Source organism: Monodelphis domestica, chromosome 7, assembly GCF_027887165.1.
Source record: "Monodelphis domestica isolate mMonDom1 chromosome 7, mMonDom1.pri, whole genome shotgun sequence".
NCBI classification, from domain to species: domain Eukaryota; kingdom Metazoa; phylum Chordata; class Mammalia; order Didelphimorphia; family Didelphidae; genus Monodelphis; species Monodelphis domestica.
Window position 1 is genome coordinate 183,379,053 of NC_077233.1, and position 24,349 is coordinate 183,403,401.

The following is a 24,349-nucleotide window of genomic DNA, read 5'->3' on the forward strand; positions in this document are numbered from 1 at the left end:
GTCCCTTTGAAAAGTCTTTTGGCAATCGGTATTTGTTCAGAGACCTTTTTAGTTTCTATCATGAAAGATAAAGCCTCATCAGAAAAGGTGATTACATTGAAAAAAAATTTAACTATCACTTTTGAAATTATGAAAATTTTAGCATCAGATTTTTTAAATTAATAAGTTGTTTGCTATTTTATTCCTTCCTTTGTTTTTAGTAATCTCTGTATTTGTTTTTCTTATAACTCACCATTACTTTTCCTTGAAATTGACAGTAGGACCTTTCATTTATAATAAGGGAAGAGAAATTTTTTCTGGATCCTCTTCCCTATGATACTTTTTAATTTCCTAGAATGATTTATTTTCATTTTAAAAGTGATAAAATATGAATGTTTATTGCAACAAAATGCATATAAAATGCATGTTTCTTAGTAGAATCATGATAAGAAAGAATTTTTACTAATTCTGTGGCTGAAGCTAGCTTGTTTTTCATTTAGGTATATATAAAGTTGAATGGATAAAGGAAACGACTCTTAATAGGTCGTTTTAAAATAACAAACCACCTCTTCTGGACTATTATAGTGAATTTAAAGAAAACTTTCTTTGATTCAAAGTATCTCATGAGTAACTGACCTTGTATCTCCTCTCACACAGCTATCACCTTAGTTTAGTTTATCATTTCTCACTTGTGTGATTGCAACAATCTCCCAATTGGTGTCTTTACCTCAAGACTCTCACTGCTATAGTCCATCCTCCAAAATGTTGCCAAAGTATATGATTTGGAGTTTTGGTTTTATATTCACTTTCAAAAATGAATAATATAGAAAGAAAAAAAAGAAAACTCTAAAACAATAATAAGATGTTACCAAAATAATTGTCCTTAAGCACAGATCTCACCATATTATTTTCCTACTCATCCAATTCAGTGTCTTTGTACTGCCTCTGGGAGAAAATAAAAACTTCTTGACTTAGCTTTTGAAGACCTAAACAGCCTGTCTTTGACTTTTCTTTTTCAGCCAAATTGGATATTATTCCCTCTTCCACATTCTGCAATCCAGCCAAAACTGACCGTCTCTTTGTTCATCACACTAGGTACTTCCCCTCTGATTTTTGTGTCATTGCACAGTCCATGCCTTGAATTCATTCTCTCCTAATCTCTGACTCAGATAGTCCCTGTTCCTTTTAAGATGCAGTTCAGTCACTACTTTCTGCATAAAGCCTTACCTAATCCCTGCAAATGCTAATACTCTCTCCCCCAAATTTAATTTTTACTACTTTGTATGTATTTGTGTTGATTCACTTAATACTTATATTTTCATCTGTACAGTACAGCCTCCTAGCCACAGGGATATGTTCCAAACCTACCATGAATGACTAAAACGTGGATATAAGTGGATAAGACATTGTCAACATTAAATACAGTAATACATTGTACATTATTATACAGCACTGTACAATAGTGTTTCCCCCCTCCCCTTCCACGGGGCATACATTCCTACATCCCCAGTGGATGCCTGAAACCACAAACAGTTCTCACTTTAACTTTTAACCCCTATGTAGCACTTTACTGTGCTGCTCTCTCTTAGTATTCCTGCCCCTCAGCTAGGTTTTCCATGGCCTCTCACCCCATCCCTCCAAAACTAAATCTAAAAAATCTCCCAAATGAAAGCAGAAGAAGTGATACTTGAGGAGATCTCAGCTGAGGACAAACCACTTCTGTAGGCAGACCTCTGTATAGAGAGAGGAGACTTTTGCCCCACTCCACCCACCCAGTCATTTGTTTGCCTGCCTACCTACTTCTTCCATCTGTCCAAGCTCTGGTCCCAGCTTCCACGTGTCCTTGAAAACCATGTGCTAGCCTCCTCTTTCATCCTGCATAAACCTCTTCTTTATTTCTTTCTTTTTCCTGGAATGACCCTAGGGAACTGAAACTGCAGAAAGCAAAACTACAAATAAGAGGGGACTACTGTACTTCTTATCTCCCTGGTTATAATGTAAATGCCTTACAGGTTAAGTTGTTTCATTCTTCATACTTGCATCCCCAAAGAATAATACTCAACTTGGCACAGAGCAGACGGTTAATAGATTCTTGTTGATTGATTATTGGTCAGTTTATTATTGTGTGTATTTTTTCTGTCACTTTGACTTCTAGCCTGATAGAAAGGGAGGCAGTTAACAAGGAGTTAAGTCAGCCTTCTGCCTTCTTTCTCTGTGGCTTCACAGTTTGGCCTTTATTGAATCGTTTCATTTTTGTTTAAGTTTGTATAATCAGGGCCTATGTGCAATGAGTTCCATGTAAGTGGTTAACTGTTGAGCAGAGAGTTCCTGTTCCTAAATGATCTCTTTACTTAAGGCTAAAGTAGTGAAAGCCCAATATCCAGGTAGAAATCTAGAAAATGGAGAAATAAAGGCAAAGATAAGAATCAACAAGAGTAGAACACATTTGAAGACAGCACATATAGGAAGACTACATTGATCATATCTTAAACAAAAGCCTATTGGAAGGAGCATATGTGAGGGAAGATGAGACAGAGGGGCAGGAAATACTAATAAATGGTTGGCCTCCTAAGTATCACTTATATCAACCTACTGCTAGTCTCTGAGAGAAATAAAGAATTATTCTTGGAACTTCAAGAATTGGTTCTCCTACAGACAACTGTGGATCAAAACAGAGCTCTTGTTCTGATATACCTACAGCAGCTTAGAAGATTATAGGGACAACTGTGGTTAGATTTATTGGAAGCACACAAGTTCTGGTACCCCACATGCTGTTTGACATTTTATTTTGATCCTTTATTGTGACATGCAGGTAACCCTGGGTTTCTTGAAGGCTCTGCTAGTACCACAAAAGCTCTGGCAGATCTGTCGTGCCAAAAGCCTTTGAAAATGGTATCAGTAATATATTATATCTCTTTTTTTGAGGAGCAGTTCAACTAAGATACTGAAAATGTCATCAGTAGTAGATTGGCCTTGTGATGATGAATTGTGTGGCTTTAATAACTGTGGATATGCATTTTTCCCTACTATCTTTAAAGTCAAGTACTGTATAAACTCCTCAGCCTGAAATATAAAGCCCTTCACAATCTTAACTCCAACCTATCTCCTATTACTTACAATGGTGACAGTCCCAACCTTCTCGCTTCAGATATCCCATACTGTCTCCCCTTGCTTCTTAGCCAAGGACCTTACCTTTTATTTTATTGGAAAATAGAGGCCATTGTAGCCTCCCTCTTTTTCCCTACTCCCCACTTTTAAAAAATCTCCTCAGCATTAACCATTCTCTTCTTATTTGCTCCAACTTTTGTGGAAGAAGTAGGTCTTTTCTTTGCCAAAGCTAATCTTTACATTTGTACTCTTGATATCCTCCTTTTCCATCTTCTCTCTGTAATCTTTATTCTTCTTTTCAGCTGTCTTCATCTCTGCCACCTATACGTATGTTCCTAGTCTCTCCACCTTTAAAAAACAAAACAAAAACCTCCTTATCTTTTTTCAAGCCATTATCCAATGTCTTTTCCTTTTTTTAGCCAAACTTCTAATAAAGGCCATCTATACTCATTGCCACCATTGATTTACCTCCCACTTATTTCTCAGGTTCTATAAAAGCTGACTTGTGATTCTGTCATTTGACTGAGACTTTCACTCCAGGATTACTAATTATCTCTTTACTACTAAATCCCATAGCCCTTTCTTAGTTCTATTTGACCTCTCTACAGATTTTGACCTGTCTATCCACTTCTCCTGGAGTTTCCTCTCTTGACTGCTGGAACAGTGCTCTCTTCCTACCATTCTACCATTTTCAGTCTCCTTTGTTAGGTCATCATTCTCAACCTGGTTTAAAAAAAAAAAACACCTATTTTTATCTGTCCCACATTCATCTCTTTGGGGAAAAAGAGCAAGAGCAAAATTCTTATTGAAAATGTGCATAATTGAGCAAAACAATAAAAAAAAACTTTCCTTTGTTAGTTGTTTCCAAAAATTACATATCTCATTTAGCCCTCAGAGTCCATCACTTCTCTGTAAAGAGGTAGACATCAGGCTTCATCATCAGTCATCTAAAATCTTGGATAATTGTGTGATCAGATTTACTATAGATTTCAAAGTTGCTTGTTTTTAGATTGTTGTTAATTGTATAAATTATTCTTCTGGTTCTATTCATTTCACTGTATATCAGTGCACACAAATTTTTGTATACTGCTTTGAAATCATGATTTTCATCATTTCTTGGACCACAATACTATATTCCATTATCTTCATATACAAAATTGGTTAAGCTAATTCCCCCAAATGAAGGCATGCTCATAGTTTTCAATTCTTTACCAAAACAAAATGTTGCTAGAGGTTTTTCTTCTTTCTTCAATCTCATTGTAGTAGTATAGGCTTAAACAGTGATATAGTTGATCAAAGCTAATTCTTTTTTTAAATTAAATTTTCAATTAACAAATATTTGCTATTCCCCTCCCTATCCTCTACTGAGAAAACCAGAAAAAAATCCTTACTATAAATATGCACATTGAAGCAAAACAAATTTTCACATTGGCCAAGTTAAAAAAAAAAATCTTAATCTGTAGTTTTGCATTTTTCACTCTCTATCCATAGGTATAACACAGGTAACAAGTGTTATCATAAATTCCTTCTTTTCTTTTTGGCCCCTCTTCAAAGTCTACCTTTACTTGGGACTAATTCCTCTCTTAATCTAAGTACTCTCCTAATAGTCATTCTCTATCTTTTTTCACTTTCATTCCTATTTCCCATTGTGTGTATATTTCTGTATTCAGTTCTGTGTGTGTGTTTTTCTTTGCTGGGAGATAATTTTGGAGTCATTCTCTTCTTGGTTTATGTCTTGAGTGTCTCTGTCACCATCTTATGTTTTTTTATGATAGGATTCTTTTTTTGTTTGTTTGCTCATTTTTCCAGTCTACTTTCTGACTTTAGTATTTGTGTTGGGGCCAGACACAGCACAATTCTAGAGGAAATGTCTTGACTGACCCTATTGCTTTCTTGGGATATTGTTATTCTAGCATCTGAAAGAAAACACAGATTTGCAAATTTCCATGGTCCTAAAGATCTGGGGCAAAGACTGATTGCTATCCACCTGATCTGAGCTCTGCATTTTTCTGTCCTGTGTTTGGGTCTCATCAACAGTCTTGTGGGTTTGTCACAGTTAGAATTTTAGTGAACTGTTACTGGACTTGGCCACTGTTAACCATCTGGAAAACTCCTGGTTCAGTGACAAAACTGCAGACTTCCCTTTGACCTGAGGTTTTTGTCCTGGTTATTCTACAGGAGGCTTTAGACTGTACCAGAGCTGGAAATAAGACCCAGCTCCACTCCTGAGATGTGAGCCACAAAACTGTTTTTTTTTTAACTTGCTTTTAAATAAAAACACAGCTTAGGACCCTTGACTGCTCTTCCCCCTACAATGTTGCCCCAGGTACACATCTCCCCTGTATCTGTAACATGCAGCTGGATAGAGAGGGACAAGACTAATAGCTGGCTTTTGTTTCTGTATCCTACAGGTTAGGCCTTTCAATGCTGGATCAAGGGCTTCCTCTTACCCTGGGAAGTATAGTTTCCCTAAACTAGAATACTTTGAATGGCTGCTTTTAACTAGATACCTACACAGGCTACACAGATTTCTCTGACTCTTCCTATAGTACCTTAGATTGAAAAGTAATTTGTGACTTTTTTCTTAGGTTGCATCATGACTTGGTCTGATGGATTTTCTTTATCTGTATCTTGCTGGATCTTGACTATACCTCTTACTATACCTCTTCTTGCCATTCTTCTATTTTGGCTCCAACAAAGAAAGTAATAGAAGAATATTGATCTGGAGCTAAAAGGGACCTTAGAAGTAGTCCAATCCCTTCATACTGTTCCTTGAACTTAGCATCCCATTTTCTGCCTCTGTGTCTTTACATAGGCCATCTGACATGCCCATCCTTACATATGCCTCTTAGAATTACTAGCTTCCTTTGCAACTCAACTCAACTCAAATGCCAGTTCCCATGGGAAGCCTTTCTTGGACTCTGACTTTTTTTCTCTTAGTACTGCTTTAACAATATTCTGAAACTTCTGTTGTTTAATCTCCTTATTCCCTTGAACTTAATTATTTGTTTCTATAATTTTTTCTATAGCCCAATTATTATTGATGGTATTGTCAAATCTGTATATTTTTCTCATCTTTCCTTTCTTTTCTGTTTTATCTCATTATTGCTTGTAATTGATATGTTTAATTTTTCCTGCCATTTTACATTTGTGCTTGATTTCTCTAAGCCCTAGAATTTCATCAGTTTTTGCGAAGGTTCTATTAGATATGGAGAAGTGTATTTAACATCACATTCAGTCATTGATCAGTCAAACCTGGATTTTCCTACCTTCAGCTCTCTCTTTCCCTTCTTGTCATTTTTTGTTGGATTTATCCAGGTCCAAGAGAAGAATATTAAAGTATACTACTATATTTTAATACCAAAAATGTCTTTTGACAGTTTGCCAAAATTCAAGAGCTTACATGATAGGGCATTTGGTATTATATAAATTATATAAAATAATAATTTCAACTCCTTAAAGGTACCTGAAATATAACATATTTTATTCCACCTCATTTTCTTAACTGTATGCTTATATACATTTAAATACAATTCTTGTTTTCAGGAAATTGTTAATTTTAATCCATTTTTTCTTTTTGATGGCAAATCTTTGAGAGCCGAGCCAGCCATCTCTCAGAGGGGAGGGTCCTTCTGTCTTAAGTGTGACGATTCAGTCAAATAATGGATGAGAGGCACTGCATGCTCAATCCTGTGTCAGGCATCACATGGTGCTCTACCATGGGTCATAAATTTTTGTCTTTGGAGCTCCATCATCCTGTTGAGTCTTCTTTATGAAATTTGTATCCCTTAGGTCTCACTTACTTTCTTCTATCATTGGAAGTTTAGTAACAAGAAGCAAGACCCCATTTTGGAGAAGCTGTTCTCCTGAAGTACCAAAACCATTACCTAACAAAGTTGGTTCCAAGAGCCAATATCATCAACCTTTCTTGCTTCTGTGGGATCACTCTATAGTGCTACCTAGTAGTGAGGACTAACTGCTATACCTTGCTGAGTGATCTCTTACCTTGCCCTTCCCTGCCTACCTCACCCCTAATGTTCTATTCTTAGTCTCCATACCTTGTTCAGTGATCTCTTTGCACATACATTCCATCCAATAGTCTATTCTTACTCTCCTGCTATGATAAAATTGTGGGAAGGACAAAGTGAACAGATTGAAACTGTGCTACCCCCTCTACTCCATCTCTCTTCTAAAGTCTTAAATGATCTGGGTTTTGTTTCTGTTTGGTTTGGTTTTAGAGTTCTTAGTGTCTCCACCCTTTCCCCTGCCTGCCCAATAGGAATTCCTCTGTATTATCTCAATAATAATATTGATTTACTATTGAAGGAATGAAGCTTTTTGTATATGAAATATTATTTTCTTCTCCTGATGTTTCTCTTTTTATCCTTTACTCCTTAGATTTGTTAGCATAGTGATCTTTTATTTCTTAGACAGTGTGTTGTTTTATAAAAAAACAAAATCAACATAAAAAGCTCTCTACCCCACACTTTTGGCCATTTTCATGCTTAGTTGTACAAAAAGAAAACATTTCATTTCTTAGTGTTTCTATTGCTGGCTGAACATGTTTAAATTTCTTCTGTTTAGTCTTTTGCACATTGAGTTCTCTACTTGCTTTTGAAGGAATGACTCAATTCTCTCCCTTTTTGAATGTTTAGTTAGTTTTTTGATGATTAAATTCCTCTATATAATAAGTTATCTTGAGGCGCAAATCAGTCATTTATTTAGATTTCTTGTTTGTTGTTATTTTGTGTTATTCTTATTGCTTACCTTAATGATGTAAAAATTTTTCATGGCCACCATCAAAATTGATTTGATGTTGCCATTTTGAAATTTAAATATGATCTTTTTGTTGAATTCAATTCATAGTTTTAGACAATAGATTTAAAGCTGGCAGAACCTTCAGAGTTCATATAGTCCAACTCCTTCATTTTATAGAGAAGGAAACAGGGGGATTAAGTGAATTACCCAGTGTAATGTAGAAATACCTATCTGAAACAAGATTTGAACCTAGGACCTTTGATACTAAAGTTAGTTCTTTTACTAAAATAGCTCTTCTAAACCTTTCCATCCTTCCTCATACCTCCCACAGCATACCTCCTCCACTTTTTTAACTGAAACCATTAACTCATATTTCACTGAACAAAACTGAAGTCATTTGATGAGAACTTCCTCTTCCCTCTACCTCATTTTATATCACTAATATGTTTTTCCCCACAGTCTTCTCCATCACCCTTTTCTCTCTTTTGTGAAAAGATGACCTTACTCCTTGCCCAAGGCAAACCCTTCTACATCCAGTCTTAATCCTAGGCCTTCCTGTGTTCTCCAGCTGATTTTCCCCTCTGTATCTTTCTATTCTTCCATCCCTCCATATCTACTCCCTCTTTCCCTGTTTTCCATATGTTTGTGTCTTCCCCATCTTTAAAAAAAGCCCTCACTTGATCCTAGTGTCCCTGCTAAGTTATTATCCTATACCTCTCCTTCCTTTCTTAGTTAAATTCCTTGAGAAGGCTGTTTATACTCAATGCCTGAGCTTTCTCTTCTCCCATTCAATTCTAAACCTTTTGCAGTTTGACTTTCAGCCTCCACATACTTTTCTACTCTACAACACATGCTATCTTGATGACTCTCACCTAGGACATTCCATCTCCCAATCTGATGCCTTTTCAGTAGCTATTAAGTATAAGTGGCACAGAGATGGCTCCATTTCTATTTGAGTTTGACACTACTGATGTAGACTGATTTGCAGTTAGATGAGCAGCTCATGAGTTTGGCCCATCATTGCATAAATCTTAACAGTTACTATGAATGGACAGTGAACCTGACTAAAAATTTAATAGATGGGAAAAGTTGATTGAGTTGCATTTGGAAATTTTAGGGTACTTTTAATAGCTCCACAAGTCTGACTGAAACAAAGACCAATATTTTAGCAATTCTTTTCTTCTGGTGATTTTTTATGGCTGCAAATTCATAAACTAGTGCTGTCTTTGAATAATTAAAATTGCAGGTCATAGAAAAGACAATGAAAAAGTAAGTGGGAAATATATAAATAGTTGCTCAAGAGAAGTTGCCTTAATGGATGCCATAAGCAAAGATGTATGACTGGAATAAAGGTGAGCAGATAATATAGTTAGGATGAACAAATAACTGATGGCCTTTGGACTTCCTTAATTTTATTGGAATAAAAGCAATATCAAGAACCTCTCACCATATTGAATGAAATCAATCTACATGATTGGAGTTGGTACATGTTTTGGTAAAATCACTGAGCTATCAAAAAAAACTGTTGAAAAATTTTTATTTTCTCTCTGAGAATAATAGATTTAGCTTTATTACATTATCTATGTGTATGCACACCAAATCAATTTATGATGCAAATTAATTTTATTACCTAAATAATTTGTACATATGTTTACACACATGAATTACCAACTAGATTTTAAATATTGAGTAAAGGTGTATAGTCCTCAAGGAACAATAACTGGTGAGCTTCTCTGTGATTTTTGTGATCCAGCTAGTTAGTTATACATAGTTATACATAGTTGATAGCAACTTGACTATAGAAGAACTTTGTTTTTCAAATATTATATTATTAATCTTTATCTCTAGGCTCCACTGGCCCCAAGCCCCTCACCCCCAGTCTATCTTTGTTTCTTTTTAATTTCCTCTTGGGGGGGAAAAATATATATATATATATACACACACACACACACACATTAAGATATATTCAGGGAGAAAGTTAATCACATCAAACTAATAAAATAGTTAGCTTACAAATGTGCTCCAGTCATATATGTTCAGTTAGGTGGTACATTAGATAGAGCACCAGACCTGGAGTCAAGAAGACCTGAATTCAGATCTGACCTCAAATACTACCCATGTGACCCCAAACAATCTCTTAACCTGTTTTCCTCAGTTTCTTCATCTTTAAAGTGGGGAATAATAATAGCACCTACCTTGTAGGATTGTTATGAGGATCAAATATAGTAATTGTAAAGCATTTAGCACAGTGTCTGACATAGTAAGCTCTATAAATGTTAGCTCTAAAACAATAGCTGAGCCTTAAAACAATAGCATCTTCTGGGTAATAAGCTAATAAAAATTAAAAATCACTCAGGTTTAGATGTAGAGCTTTTTATAGCCAGAAGGAACCTTAGAGATCATCTTGCTCAGTCATGTTACAGATGAGGAAACTGAGGCCAAGTGGTTAAGTGACTTACTCTAGGTCATTCAAGCAGCTGCACAGTTACTTCTATGTGCATTTCAGACTGAAAGGCAAGTCCCCCTAGCTTTCAAGTTTAGAGAAAGATTAGCCTGTGCCCGTTTGGAGCTTGTAAAGTGTTTATATTAATGGCATTATCATACCTGTCATAGCGCTTTATCAGGACAGTTCTTTGTAATCTTTGTTGGTATCCTTCTTGTCTTTTTGGGTGATTATTGAAACAAGGATTTGATGGTCACATAAAACCTTTAAAGGAGCATTACAGGCAGTTTCTATCAAGGAATTGACTATTCTGAGAAATTTTGTACATAGGACATGGTCAAGCCTAGAAAGCTTTAAGGTTTTTTGTTTTGTTTCATTATCAAATTCACCAGAAAGATTGGAAGACTGAGTTAATAATATAGAGTAGAATTTTACCAAATATCTTAGTTAATGCTTTCAATTCTCACTTTTCTTTTAAATATTTTAACTATGTCAGGAGGTCAAAACATTATTGTTTATCTAATATCTGGCTTGTATCTCTACCGCCATTTCTGTCCTTTCCCCTTTTGCTAAGCAAATGGACTGCCCAGAGTAGAGACAAATTAGGCTGAAGTGCTGCTGTCATGATAACTAGTGTCACTGAGATGTGTTCCTAGACGGTGTTATGTGAAAGTCTACCTTCCATTAAAATCAGATGGCAGAACTTTTTTTCTGAGTCAGAGGACAAGGTTTTAGGATAATGAATAAGAATAATAGGCCATCTTTGTATTAGAAATGACTGGGTAAAAGTCATTCCTAGAGTCTACCTTTAAGCAAAATTCCCTTATCTAGATTCTCTTTGAATAAGAGACTACTGACCCCAATTTCATAAAATTTTGCTATTTTTTTAGTAATCAAGATAGATCGTTGAATCCCATTTGGATTTAAGCAACATTTATCCAGTTAGAGTGTGCACAGCTGTGTTCTTTCTAACTCTCTACTATCCATCACAGAGCCACTAATAATGTGTTTAGACTGCCTTTTATTATCTGTACATGCACAGTTTGTTTTTAAATAGTACCAGAAATGTTCAAGCTTTCTTATTTGTTTCTTTTTTTTTTAACCCTTACCTTCCATCTTAGAATCTATATTGGTTTCAAGGCAGAAGAGAAGTAAAGGCTAGGCAGTGAGTATGAAGTGAGTTGCCCAGGGTCACCTAACTATTGTTTGTTTCTTTTGAAATTAATTGTTATAAGAAAGAAATAAGACTTTGTATGCAACTGGTAGAAAAATTGTATAGAGGACTCCCAATTTTAGAAAAATTAAGACTGGATTGTTTAAATATAGCAACTGCATTTGATGCTTAACTTTGAAAAGATAAAAATATATTATTTTATGTCTTTTTTTGAGAGTTATGGGTAACAAAAACTTTCTTCCAGTGAAAAATTTATTCAAAAAAGAATAATGAAAATAATTGTCTTAAATAGTATGATGGTGCTCAATATCATACTACCTTCAGGGCCTGTGCTGTGGGACTCTGCTATAGATGAGACCATGTTATATTGAATTTTCTCTGGGGGGAAAAATATATATGTAATATTTTATATTATAAATATATAATAAATATAGTATATGTATAATATTTTATTATATATTTGTGTGTTATATATTTATATATTATATGTATATAATATAATAAATTTAATATTTTAACAAGGCTCCATGCATTTGGCTTTCTGAGCTCCTTTTTTTTTTTAAAGTTCTGACCTACTGTCTCAGTGAAATTAGGAGACTGCTTTTCCTTTTTTCCTTTTGTAACTCCACACGTTATTGGACCACATATGGTTTTTTGTTTGGTTGGTTTTTTTAAACCCTTACCGTCTGTCTTGGAGGCAATACTGTGTATTTGCTCCAAGGCAGAAGAGTGGTAAGGGCTAGGCAATAGGGGTCAAGTGACTAACCCAGGATCACACAGCTAGAAAGTGTCTGAGGCCAGATTTGAACCTAGGACCTTCTGTCTCTAGGCCTGGCTCTCAATCCACTGAGCTACCCAGCTGCCCCTGGACCATATATGTTTAAAAGAAACAAACACATGCAAAACCTTCTGGTAGCTAATATTCAGAAAGATGATCTGTATTTCAATTTTAAATAAAAATTGCATGAAGATTTTGATTAAAATCCTTCTTTTTTCTAAGTTGCCAGTTATTTATACAGGAACTACCATACCTATAAGCCTGGGTCATTGAGTTGAAGAAGTGAAATAACTTATCTTTAGTCATTTGCACACCCACAGATGCACACATGGTTTCTTCATATATTCATATATTATTCATTTTATGCAAAATGAAAATATAAACATATTTGTAATAGCAGAGCCATAAACAGATCCAGAGACCTAACTAGGAATTACCCAGTTTTCCTATGAAGAAAAGCTTCATCCATGTTATTCTTCCAAATTCCCTATTACTAGTGTTTTCCTGAAACAAAGTAATCCATAGCACTTCAGCATAGACTGCTTTTTGTTGATCTAGATAGTAAAAGTTTTTGTTAAAAGACTTTCCAAACAGATTATTCCTAGGATGAATTCTGGATATGGTCATACCATGTCTATACTTGCAAGGTTGTTCTATAAATAATGATTTGAGCAAATTTGGTTTTGCTTACATTCTGTAAATTTTTTAGTTTTAGCAACCTGGCATAATGGACATAGAGGCCTACGTTGGATTTAGGAAAACCTGGATTCAAATCCTACTTCTGACACATGTTGTCTATGTGATGCTGGATAAGTAATATAAAACCCTAAAAACCCTAAAAACCATAAATTACAGAGCTTCTGCATTGAAAGGAGTTTCCAGAGCAGTTGGGTGGAATAGTGGATTAGTGTACTAGATCTTGAGGAGGAAAGACCTGGTTGTTAATATCTGGCTTCAGGCATTTCCTAGATGTATGACCCTGGGCAAGTCATTTAATGCTGATTGCCTAATCCTTGTCCTTCTGTCTTAGAGTTGTTACTGAGATGGAAAGAAAGAAAGGTGTTCCCTACTCCTACAAAGTCACAAGACTGATTTAAAAAACAAACAAAAACTTTTGACATATGTGTGTTGGATCATTTACTTGTGTAAGCAGTTATTGGATATTTCCCAGTATCCACTAGGTGAGACATCTTATTTTAAAATATACTTAAATAACAGAGTGGACTGTATAGGAATATACTTATGTTATCTATCACTATTACCTTTGTAGGACATGATTTGATCTATATTATATCCAAATCAGTGTAATAATTAGTCATTTTATAAACAGAGTTATACTGCATAATCATTTGGGAAAGGTAAATCCAAAGTATATGGCAGGTTCAAAGTGAAATTGAAAGCTATGAGTCAAGTATTCCAGAAAATTTATGTAGACCCATAATCGCTATGTTGCAAACTACATACACCAGTGTTTCCAGCAACTCCTTATTGCAGTAGACCATCTGAAGGTTACCTTCTTACATGTTCAGTGAAAACGTGGGTCGAGTTTAGAGTGTAAAGTTAGTGAGTGTTCCATGTAAGAAGAGTCTTTCATCTTGGGCAGCTAAGAACCTTTATATAGAAATTCACTTGTGACTTAATGTATAAGCAGACTGTTGTTACTAGATTTGCTTTTTGTGACTTCTTTTGTAGTTATTTCAAATCAAGCTGTGCTAAAATTTAAAATAAATTATAAAATTTTGCAGTCTTTATAGAATTCAAGGAAATCATAGTGCCCTGACTTTAGGTTACCCCAACTGAAATGCACAAATACCTTAACAAAAACAGAAGTTTCCCTTTCTTAGACTGTTCTAACTCAGACCTTCCTTTTATAACCACTAAGTGTATTCATGAGATCTTCTCCTTTCATATGCCTCCACCTTGCTGCCAAAATCAGGTTGCTAATCAGCCTCCTATTTTCCTTGCTAGATCTCTGTATTTTATAATATAATTCAGATATAAAGTTATATTTGCATAATTTTAATGAATTTTATATAAATATTTTTAAATAACAAAATCTGTGAATGAAGGAGTGATATTACAAAGAAATAGTAGGAGATTTCAAGTGTTCTTGCTCTAGTTTACTTGTTTTCTTTTCTCTATGGTGGAAAAAGCTTTCTACCAGGGATTAACTGCTCAGTTGTGATAAGATCTCTGTTGTATGATAAATAATTACCCACTTAACCTTTTGTAGTCCCCAGCCCTCTTAAAACTAGGGCCACATTTTAAATTATGAGTAATAGAGTTTTTAATTTCCTCACTGTGGTGTCTGTAACCATAACCAGAATAAATTTGTCAGTCTTTCCATTACCTACTGCCCCAATGAACAGTTAGCATCACAAAATCTTTATTTGACATTCTGTTTAAAATCCCCATCATGTCTATAAGATTGAGATCTGTAATGTAAATGATTTAAAGAAAAAGTGGTCATTTATGTTATGGAAAATAGAAATGTTATTTCAAACACTTAACTTAACCAAAAGGGATTGGAAATGATCAGCTACATTAGTCATTGAGAAAAAAAAAATGAGTTGTAACTTGAGCTAAGAATTTTGATTCTAGCTGTATCATGTCTCATTCTGTGATATTCAGTATGTCATTTAAAGTCTTATTTTATTGTTCCTTATTCACAATTATTATAATTATCCTATAATAGATTCCTTTTTTAAAAAATCTTTACCTTCCTTCTTAGAATCAATACTGGATATTGATTCCAAGGTAGAAAAGCAGTAAGAGCTAGGTAGTGGGAGTTAAGTAACTTGCCTTGAGTCACACAGCTAGGAATTTTCCAAGGTCACATTTGAACCCTGGACCTCCCATCTCTAGACTTGACTCTCAAGCCACTGAGCTACCCTCATAATGGATTCTACCCTAAAGTTATGAGACAATAGATTTACAAAATGTCCTGTGGGAAGAGTATATTTTATTTATAATTTTGAGCAGAAATAATAATCAAGAAAATTTCTGTTAACTGATACTGTTTAAAAAGGTAGTGTTTTCTGATCATATGCCCCAAGAAGGTCAGAGAATAAAAGGGAGGTCCCACATGTATCACAATATTTATATCCACATTTTTTAATAGCAAAGAAAAAAAAACTAGAAGCAAAGTAAGGTCCTCTCAGGGAATATCTGAACAGATTGTGGCCTATGAATTTAGTGAAATAGTTTTGCTCCATAAGAAACAATTAATATGAAGAATTCAGAGAAGCATAGGGAAGACTCATGAACTCTGATGCAGAATGAAACAAACAAAATCAAGAAAACAGGGTGCACTAGGACAGTGATGGCAAGCCTTTTAGAGACAGAGTGCTGGGCCTCTCCCCCACCCCCCAGACTGAGTGCCATGCCCACCCCACCCCTCAAGACCTTGTGCCATGCCTTGCCTCCCCTGAGTGCCAGGTGCACCTTGCCCCACCCTTACCCCATACAGGGGAGAGAGGAAGTGCTCCCATTGGGCTACTGGGCAGAGGGGCGGGTGAAGTGAGGAATGTCCTCAGCAAGTATTGAGAGGGGAAGGGGAGTGGCCTGAGCACTCCACTCCCCGCCAGCTCTACTGCCTTTGAGCCACCCACTTTACGCCCTGTGGGTTCTCATTGGGCTGCTGGGTAGAGGGATGGGGGATGTGAAAAAATGTCATCAGGTGTGGTGGAGAGGGGGAGGGGGACAACTCCACCTAAGTCCCTCTGCCTTTCTAGTGGAGAGGGGGAGCCACATGCCCACAGAGAGCTCTCTTTGTGCCATTGGTTCACCATCACTGCACTAGGACTACAATAATGGCAAACACATCAATTAATGAATAGAAGAAAAATAGGAGAAAAACAAGAAATCTCTTCTGGAAAATTAGAGATATCAAGGCAATGCTTTGTGCAAAAAGTGAGCATAGTAAATGACAAAAATAGTAGGGACTTAACAGAAGTAGAAGACATTAAGAAAAGTTAGCAAGAATATGCAGAAGTACTATACAAGAAAGATCTTAACATAACAAGTTATAACCACAGAGAATGAAGTCAAGTGGGCCAAGAAAACATTACTAGCAATAGAGCTAGTGGAGGTGATGGGATTTCAGCTGAGCTATTCTAAATCCTAAAAGATGATGCTGTTAAAGTGCTGTATTCAGTATGCTAGCAAATTTGGAAAACTCCACAGTGGCCACTGGATTGGAAAAAATCCATTTACATCTCAATCCTAAAGAATGGCAATGCCAAAGAATGTTCAAATAACAAGCAATTGCACTTACTTCAAATGCCAGCAAAGTGATACTTAAGGTTCTGCAAGCTAGGCTTCAGCAATATGAGAACTGAGAATTACCAGAAGTACAGGCTGGTTTTCAAAGAGGCAGAGAAACTAGTAGCAAAATTGCCAACAGTTGCTGGATTATAGAGAAAACAAGAGAATTCCAGAAAAGAAAAAATCTACCTCTGCTTCATTGACTACACTAAAGCCCTTGACTATGCATTGCAGCAAAATGTGGCAAATCCTCAAAGAGATGGGACTACTAGATCATCTTACTTGTCTTCTGAAGAATCTATGTTCAGGTCAAGAAGGAATAGTTAGAAACTAAACATGAAACAACAGATTGGTCTAAGATTGAGAAAGGAATATGATACAATTGTATGTAGTCACCTTATTTATTTATGTGCAGAATACATCATGGAAAATGCCATATGGACAATTCAGTAACTAGGGAAAAAATATCAACCATCTTAGCTATTTAGACAATACCATCCTAATGGCAGAAACTGAAGAAAAATTAAGAACCCTCTTGATGAGAGTGAAAGAAGAAGTAGGTGTAAAAGCTGGCTTAAAGCTTAAAATTTTTTAAACTAAACTCATTGGCAACTGGTTCCATCACTTCCTGGAAAATAAAGGGAAAAGAAATGGAACAATGTCAGATTTTATATTTTTGGGCTCAAAGATCACTACAGATGACTACCAGAGCCATGGAATTTAGAAAAACTTTTGCTTCTTGAAAGGAAAACTATGGCAAATCTGGACAGAAGAGATATCATCTTGCCAACAAAGTGTTATGTAGTCAGAGCTATGGCTTTTCTAGTAGTAATATATAACTGTGAGAGTTGGATTATAAAGCGAACTGAGCATCGCAGAATTGATGCTTTTGCTGGAGAAGACTTTTGAGAGTCCCTTGGATGGCAAGAAGATCAAAACAGTTGATCTCAAAGAAATTAATTTAGAATACTCATTAGAATAACAGATACAGAAACTGAAGCTTAAATATTTTGACCATATGATAGGAAAACAGGACTCATTGGAAAAAATGCTAATGTTCGAAAAAAATGAAGGCAAAAGGAGATAGGGACAGCAGTGAATGAAATGGGTAGATACTGCCATGGAAACAATAAACATAAGTTTGGATAGACTTCAAGAGATAGTGGAGGATAGAAGGACCTTGGGTGTTATAGTCCATGGAATCATGAAGAATTGAACACAACTGAATGAATGAATAACAACTGCCAAGGAAATTGATGTTGATACTCTCACTTAATCCATATATCAGATTGTCACATGTCACATACAGTGTATATGTATGTGATCATATCAAAATATCTGGGAAAGGACTGGGAATTTCAGAGCATGGATAAGTTGATGAAAGACTGTTTACATGTTAGTTAACTTTCAGCATATTGTGTTGTAGTTTGTGTGCCCAATTCAGTGAGTTTATAAATTATATTATCTAGTTTTAACTAAATTAAAATGGACAAATAACTTAGATTCCTGCAAAGAAACTGTAGGTTAAAGGTGATACTAATAATGAAAACACTGCCACTTGTACTCTTCATACAAACTCTGTCAACCACATTACAGAGGAACAATATGACAATAGAATGAGATCTGATAAGTTGGCCAAAAAATTTTGAAATTATAAGATTATTTGAAATATAAACTTATATCTGCTTTCATGAATGAAAACCTCATCCTAAGTGTACTTGTATTATGACCTATTTACTAATGGTAGTAGGAAGCCATAACAGCAAGATATTCAAAACCTAGGATCTTGTTGCTGAAAAATGATATGCAATTATCATCTATTAAAAACTCAACACATCTGCACACTTAAGAAGTTAGGAACAGAATTTTCTAATGTATTTTAAAATCTTCCAATATGTTTCAGTGAATTTTGAACCCATTGTTAAAACTATACAAATGTAGCAACTTCTGATTACTTTGAAATTGCATCCTGAAAGATGAAAATTTACTTAACAAATCTCAACAAATTTTTTGCATACTTGATAGATAAGTTGAAAAATGAAAATCATTTAATTCATACAGCCAGTGATGCATTTCTTCCATATAGATCTATGTATCTTTGTGAAGTATCTTTTCCAGCAATGACAGTCATTAAAAACGAGTATTAAAATAAACTGAGATTAGAACTAGACCTTCATATTGTGGTCATATAACATTAAACCTAAATTTAAAAAATAAATAAAACATTTGATCATAATATTCTCAAAATTAATAATTTAATAAGGAAGTTAAATGAGTATTAAATAAATTTATAATGAAATTGAATGAATAAAATTAAGATATTTTAAAATAATATTTATCCTTCAAAAACCTATATTTTATGTCTTATAATGTACGTAATTCATTAGTGCAGTATTATATATAGTTTACAAATCAATACACTAGTAATACCTACTCAAAAAAATTTTTATTAATAGAGGCTTGTGATCAAAATAGTTTAGAAACCATTGCTCTAAAGCAAATCAGATAAATAATACAAAGTGCCAAAAACAAAGGAAAAGATAGCAAAAAATTTATTGGAAAATATGATTCTCAATTAGGAAATGGAAAAGACCTAGCCCTGAAATCTCATCCTAAATTTCTCCAGAAGAGAGTTAAAAATGCTAGATGTGACGAGCCCCAAACAATATTATGAAAAATGAACTCTATTTTACAGACTAGTTTACTGGGATGGGAGTAATTTTGAATCAGGTGTCTTTGGACATTCAGAATATAAACTGGAGTATGATCAAAATCAACACCAAAATGGAAGAAATAATAAGCATAATTAAGTGACACTGAGCAATTACAACTCCAAGATGACGTATTTAACAAACTCTTGCTAATGAAAAATGAAAAATAGATAAAGAAAAAGACACCAAAGCTGATTGTCACCATTTCTTCCAGAAAATTTGACTTGTAATCCCCACAGAAAAGAGGCCAGCAGCCACCTCAGACAGCTAACAAACACTTGATCTCCTTGCAAAGCAGAAACATTTGAAATCTAAGGAATATCAGGTTAAAATGTAACATTGCAGAGGAAATAGTGAAAGTATTGCTTTGTAAAATGTGAAATCTCAGAAAAAGACAAATCAGTTCTGCAGAAAGTTTGGAGTTAGACCCATCTTTATATGCCCAGATCATCCCAAGAGCATTTACAAATGAAACTGCTAAGAGGATGATAAATGGATATTTTTATAATTTATAACAATGAAACTACTGCATTTGGACTTAATACCTTGCTCTCCCATATGCTAATTAAGGAAGTAAAGATGATGCACAAGAAAATGAACAAAACCATATAAACACCCTTTTAAAACCATTGAGGATTCTATTTTCAGTATATATGAAAAATGTGAAGATACCCAATGGTCCTTTTTTTATCTCTATAGGATCTTAAAAAAAAAAAAACAACCCTTACCTTCCATCTTAGAATTAAAACTCTATATTGATTCTAAAGCAGAAGAGTGGCTTGGTCAACTTCCGAGTAAGCATGGCAGCAGTCTAGACGTGGAACACTTCCTCTCCTCAGACACACCAATATAGACTATCTAAAAAGAGCCAAAAAACCATTTTCATAAGAACAAAGGGACTCTACAGTAGGGCGCAGCATTGAAGGTATGTGGGATTTGGGCATTTCCACACTATAAAGGGGGGGATAAAGCTCCCACCCAAACGTGAGCTGATCTACCCTCCCCATCTACCACCCCACCTACAGAGCCAGAGTCAGAGCCAGCGCACCAGAATCAGTGAGTGGGCGAGGGGCACCTCTGGAGTGAGCAAGGGGCAGCTCTAGGTCTTGGGTGCTGATTAAGACCACCAAGGACCTACCCTCAAGAGCAGTTATACTTGAAAACCCAATGGGCGGGTGGGGGAGTTCAGACCTTGAGCACTCAGAGCCAGTGCACATCAGAATCAGCAAGTGAGTGAGGAGCACCTCTGGAATGAGCAAGGGGCACCACTAGGTCTTGGGAGCTGATGAAGACCACCAAGGACCTACCCCTGAGAGCAGATACACCCGAAATCCTGTCAGGTGGGGGAGTGCAGACCATGGGCACCCCCGGGAAGATAGCACAGCTGCGGAGATTTGAGAGCTTGCCTTAGGCAAAATCCTTGCTCCTTAACTCCATACACAGAGAACCTGCCCAGCTCACTCAGATTTCTGACTAAAAAAGGAAGGTAAATCTTCCAGAGTGATGGCTAATTGGGCACAGGAGCACCAAACTCCTTCCAAAAAGAGCAAAAAAAAAGACAATGACCCTCAAATTTTTTACAGAGGAAAAACCCAGGCTACAGAGGATATACAGGAGGAAATTCAAACAAAAACAAAACCTTCTAAAAAAACGGAAATTGTCCACAAGCTCTGGAAGAATTTAAATCAGAGTTTATCAAGAAGATGGAAGCCTTCTGGCAAGAGAAGTGGGAAATGGTTCACAAAGAGAATCAAAAAAATTATAGCTGAAATTCAAAAAATTATAGCAGAAAATCAAAAGGTTAAAGCAGAAAACCAGGCCTTAAGGACCAGAATTGAGCAACTGGAAACCAATGATCTTGAAAAACAGTAAGAAGTAATAAAGCAAAGTCAAAAGACTGACAAAATAGAAGAAAACATAAAATATCTCACTGACAAGGTGACGGATCAGGAAAACAGAGGAAGGAGAGGCAATTTGAGAATCATTGGTCTACCTGAAAAGCCAGAAATAAACAGAAATCTTGACATCATACTACAAGAAATCATCCAAGAATACTGCCCTGATGTTCTTGAACAATAGGGCAAAATAGACATTGAAAGAGTTCATAGAACACCCTCTATACTAAATCCCCAAAATACAATTCCCAGGAATGTAATTGTCAAATTCCAGAGCTTTCAAGCTAAGGAGAAAATTCTACAAGAAGCCAAAAAGAGATAATTCAGATACCAAGGAGCACCAATCAGGATCACACAAGACCTGGCAGCTTCCACACTAAAGCAGAAGAGTGATAAGGGCTAGGCAATGGGAGTTAAGTGACTTGCCCATGTTCACACAGCTAGGAAGTATCTGAAGTCAGATTTGAGCCTAGGACCTCCCATCTCTGGGCCTGGCTCTCAATCCATCAAGCTACCTAGTTTCCCCTATCGATAGAATCTTTATGAAAATCATTTTTATATGCATTGAGGATATCCTTGCCAAGAACTGAAATAAGCTATCACATATAATTTTCTATTGCAAACCATTTCTTTATAGTCATATATGTATATCCTAGAGAATATAAATGCCTATGATTTTTACGTTTAGAAGAAAGCATTTTATTCATAAGACCAAAGTGCCACCTTGAGAACAATTTAGGATATTGTCTTTCATTCACATATTACATTCATATATTACTTTGTCCAAACACCCACAGAAATCAGTGAGGCAGCAGACTTTTATTAAGTACCTACTACATATACCTTGTGCAGATGTTGGATAACAAAGACAAAAATGAAATATTCCTTGCCTCAAAGAACTTCTTTCAGGAGAAACAACATGTATGTGTGTATACACATTTGCATATATAAATGCAAGGAAAACTTTTTGCATCGAGGGCAACAGTAGTTCAGAGAAATCAGGAAAGACATTGTCTAGTAGTATGTGGTGCTTGAGCAGACTTTTTAAAGTAATAAGAGATTTTAAAGAGTAAAGGTGAGGAAGAGTGTGCATCCATTACACTTGATCCTATAGTGATTGGATTTTATTAAGTTGAGAGCAGATGGGGTTGATGTGGTCAAACTTGAACTTTAGGAAGATCACTTTGCCATCTATATAGACAATACATTGGACAGGACAAAGACTTGTCACTAAATGGAATGTTATTACAATAGTCCAGGAGAGGCAGTGAATACTAGAGTATTCTCTAGAACTAGAGTAAAGCTAATGCCAAGGATGTTATAGATGTTAAAAAAAAAAAAGATTTGGCTGACTGAATATGTGGTATAGGATAAAGGAGTAAGAAATAACTATGAAGTTATAAATCTGTATGACTGAAATGATGGCCTTGCCTTTAACAAGAAGAGAAAAATTAGGGAAAGGGCTAGATTTGATGGGGTAGAGGGCACATAATGGATTCTGATTTTGATATGAGTTTGATAAGATTATAGGGCATACAGTTTGAAATGTCCATTAAGCAGGTTGAGATATAGAACTGGAGCTCAGGAGAGAAATTAGGGCTAAATATTTAGATTTTGCCATCAACTGCATAGAGATAATAAACCTGTAAGAGCTGATGAAGTCAACAATAAAGAGAGTATAGAGTCAGGGTTCTAAACCTGGAATCTGTAAGCTCAATTTTTAAAAAATTGATAACTATTTCATTATAATTTCTATCTTGTGTATTTAAAAACATTATTTTTAGCAAGAATCCATAGGCTTCAGCTTATTTCCAAAAGGAGATTCATGACAGAAAGAAACATGATGAGAGGGAAGGGAGTATTTGAAAAGATCCCTTGGGTTCTTATGGGGACCTTCATGAATTTCTTACATTCTTGCCCTAAACATTGCCCCCAGCAAACACACACACAGAGTCCCTAGTGTAGAAGAAGAATAGGGGCAGCTCGGTAGCACAATGGATAGAGTGCCCAGAGTGAGGATCTAAATTCAAATCCAGCCTAGACACTTCCTAGCTATGTGACTAAGCAAACTACTTAAAAGCAAGATAATAGAAAAGGACTCAGATAGGACTCTTTGGGAGCAACTATAGTTAGGAAGTATGATATAGAAGCTGAACTAGCAAAGAAGAGACACAGGAGTTACTAGAAGGGGGAACAAGAGAATAGTATTTCAAAAATCCAGAAGAGAAAAATATCTGGGAGGACAAGCTGGTCAATAGTATCAAATACTGCCGTGAGCACAGACAAGAATTATGAAGAGGCCATCAGATTTGTATAACTTTGGAAAGAACCATTTCTGTTGAATAATGAAGTTAGAAGTTATATTGCCAAAGTTTGAGAAGTTCAGGAGAGAAAAAGAGGAGGAAGAAATAGAATAGACAGCTTTTTCTAGGTGTTTTGCTTTGAAAGAGAAGAAGAATATAAGAGAGTAGGTTGAGAAGATGGTACAGTCTTATAATTTTTTTTAAAGATGGGGAGGGCTGGATATGTTTCTTGGTAACAGGGAAGGATTCGTTATGTCAGAAAAGAATGAATATAAGGGAAAGTATGAGGGGTTATTGTGGAGGTAGTCACTTGGAGAAGGTCAGAAAGGTATGCAATCAAGGATATATGTGGAATGGTTGACCTTTCTGGGATAGAAAACTATTTACAATTAGGGGTGTGCAAATAGGATAAAGAGCCCCAGAATAGTACAGACCCTTTTAAATGAAATTCCAGTCTATTCAGAAGAGATCAGTCCAACAATCATACAAAGAATTAAGTGACTGAAGATTATGTATTGCTCAATCTATGGCTTTCAAATGGATGGGTTGAATTAGTCTACCGGTATATTTGTCGTGGACAGGAAATGCAAATGGATAATCCAGAATTGAATAAAAGAAAAAGAGTAGGCTAGATTGCATTAAAAAATAGATTAGGGTTTTCAAGAATTCCAAGTTGTTCCCTACAACAAACTCATCTTTTTTAATAACAATTTTCTTTTGGTGATGTAGCTGTGACTCTTGGGGGACCATATTTCAGAAGAATCAGAATCACTGTTGACTTTAAAAGCAATGAAGTGACATATAGTAGGCACAAATAGTCACTAGCCTTCTACCATAAATGATTTTTTTCTTTGCAAGAAATGGCATAAAAAAGATCATCCTGCCTATGCATGCTTAGAGAGATAGACCAATCATGTAGTGAGACCAGGGATAT

General features: G+C 35.6%; 1 protein-coding gene and 1 long non-coding RNA gene across 7 annotated transcripts in view; one reads left to right on the plus strand and one right to left on the minus strand.

Annotated features, from left to right (window-relative positions):
• CLEC16A (C-type lectin domain containing 16A) overlaps positions 1-24,349 on the plus strand; it is a 248,519-nt gene that overhangs the window by 143,228 nt on the left and 80,942 nt on the right. The window lies entirely within an intron of this gene.
• LOC130455560 (uncharacterized) lies at positions 1,884-3,736 on the minus strand. Its single transcript, XR_008913622.1, has 3 exons — positions 3,556-3,736; positions 3,172-3,435; positions 1,884-2,371 (listed from the first exon to the last, which is right to left on the minus strand). It is a non-coding gene; the product is annotated as an uncharacterized LOC130455560 (long non-coding RNA).